General features: G+C 40.0%; 1 protein-coding gene across 2 annotated transcripts in view; it reads right to left on the bottom strand.

The window, feature by feature from the left end:
• Positions 1-2,350: 2,350 nt before the first annotated feature.
• LOC122267105 (uncharacterized) overlaps positions 2,351-2,500 on the bottom strand; it is a 21,675-nt gene continuing 21,525 nt past the window's right edge. For both annotated transcript variants that reach the window (XM_043037100.2, XM_086543492.1), the window contains one exon: positions 2,351-2,500. This exon is cut by the window's right edge and continues 380 nt beyond it. The gene's annotated coding sequence lies outside the window, so the exon portion shown is untranslated.

Here is a 2,500-nt window from a genome sequence, read left to right on the forward strand (position 1 = left end):
ATAAATATGTACCAGAACAAATAATAAATGCTGATGCAACAAGATCCTGAAATGTCATAGGTAAAAATACATTAGAGATTTTATAGTTGTCTCATTAGAATCACACCTCCCAGCAAATACTTAATGTTAATTGCAGTTCCTGATGTCCTTTGTGGTTTAAAACAATTTACTCTAATAAGACATCCTTGTTTTGTAGTTTTGAAGTTTGTAGACAGACAGATCTATCTAAATAACACTATTTAATCAGGATCGGCACTTAACTTTGCAGTTACACTGTGATGTATATTAATAAATGGGTTTAAATTAAATTTTCAAAATGAAACCTGAATACTTTTCTAAAACTATATATATAGTTACAGGATATATTTTGTATATTCTACATCAACATTCAGGATATAGAAGATTAAATTAATCAAATAAATTCATAAAGACTAGTTTTTGTTTTTCATTACTTCTATATTACATAGCTTTCTGAAGATCATGATTCACATGAATTTTCAAAATATACATAAGTTGTTTTTCAATAGCAACACTTTTTTTTTGCTATATCTTTGGGTTTTATATAATCTATCAATCATAAGTCATACATGATATTGGTATGTAAGAATAAGGCACATGTCATCACATAAAAATCATCATACTAAATGGTGTGCTTCAAAATTGTGTGATCATTCTTAATCCTTTAAGGATATAATATGACAACTGCCGTTCTTGTGCATTTGTGCACACAAGAGAAAATGCAGCAAAAGGCTTTAAAAAAGAATGTTTTCAAATCATCCATATCATAAATAAATAAATTATAGCTGAGCTGAAATAATTATATATCAAAATTTGCCAACAGAGTCTTTTCTTTCCATCTTGTGTGGCCATAAAGCTCTTAACCCACACAGGACGGGTGGTACAGTACTGTACCGCGCATTCAAAAGCCCAGTGGCCGGGCGGCACAGTATTGTGCCAGCCATTCAATTGATTTAGGCCTAATAATTCGAACGCCCCGGCATTTGGACATTCAAGGCTAGAATTCCCCCGTCGTGGATGGGTTAACTTTACAGTTCTTTAGTTGTTAAAGCCTTCTGAAAAGTAAATATTATTACTAGTATTACAGATGCACTGTTACACAAAGCATCCATTGTATATCAACTTTGGTGCAGGATATATAGTTCTCAAAATGTTAATCCTTTTACTTGAAGTACGCTTAACCCTTTGATGACGGTGCGTCACACCCATGTGACATGGCTAAATGCCCGATGACAGGGCAACGCACCAGCGTGACGTTCCCGATGCAATATTGCATAGGCCCGGCATAGGGGGTTTCCACTTATCGCTGGGCTCGTCAGGATAGGGTTAATTGTATTACATTCTTCTCAAATGTCCTGTTAATAATGGGTGTGGATATCTGAATGGCTGTTGTTGAGTACTTGGATGTAGGCATAGGTGCAGGCATAGCTGTAGGTGTGTGTGTGTGTAGGTGTTTGTGTGTGTGTGTGTGTGTGTGTGTGTGTGTGTGTGTGTGTGTGTGTGTGTGTGTGTGTGTGTGTGTGTGTGTGTGTGTGTGTGTGTGTGTGTGTGTGTGTGTAGGTGTGTGTGTAGGTGTGTGTGTAGGTGTGTGTGTGTAGGTGTGTGTGTGTAGGTGTGTGTGTGTAGGTGTGTGTGTGTGTGTGTGTGTAGGTGTGTGTGTGTAGGTGTGTGTGTGTAGGTGTGTGTGTGTAGGTGTGTGTGTGTAGGTGTGTGTGTGTAGGTGTGTGTGTGTAGGTGTGTGTGTGTAGGTGTGTGTGTGTAGGTGTGTGTGTGTGTAGGTGTGTGTGTGTAGGTGTGTGTGTGTAGGTGTGTGTGTGTAGGTGTGTGTGTGTAGGTGTGTGTGTGTAGGTGTGTGTGTGTAGGTGTGTGTGTGTAGGTGTGTGTGTGTGTAGGTGTGTGTGTGTGTGTGTGTGTGTGTGTGTGTAGGTGTGTGTGTGTGGGCGTGTGTGTGTGTGTAGGTGTGTGTGTGTAGGTGTGTGTGTGTAGGTGTGTGTGTGTAGGTGTGTGTGTGTAGGTGTGTGTGTGTAGGTGTGTGTGTGTAGGTGTGTGTGTAGGTGTGTGTGTGTAGGTGTGTGTGTGTGTAGGAGTGTGTGTAGGTGTGTGTGTGTAGGAGTGTGTGTAGGTGTGTGTGTGTGTAGGTGTGTGTGTAGGTGTCTGTGTGTGTGTGTAGGTGTGTGTGTGTAGGTGTGTGTGTGTAGGTGTGTGTGTGTAGGTGTGTGTGTGTAGGTGTGTGTGTGTAGGTGTGTGTGTAAGTGTCTGTGTAAGTGTCTGTGTAAGTGTCTGTGTAGGTGTGTGTGTAGATGTGTGTAGATGTGTGTAGATGTGTGTAGATGTGTGTAGATGTGTGTAGGTGTGTTTGTGTTATCATTTTATCTGTTTTGGGCCAGTTGCCCAATAAAGGAGTTGAGCTAATCTCTACTGAGACACAGTATAGCATAAAAAAGTGAAAAAAAAATCACACAAACTAATCAATCTGAGAACT

The sequence above is a fragment of the Penaeus japonicus genome, unplaced genomic scaffold (genome assembly GCF_977035675.1).
Source record: "Penaeus japonicus unplaced genomic scaffold, GWHDUDI00000001_assembly GWHDUDI00000013, whole genome shotgun sequence".
Classification (NCBI taxonomy): Eukaryota; Metazoa; Arthropoda; class Malacostraca; order Decapoda; family Penaeidae; genus Penaeus; species Penaeus japonicus.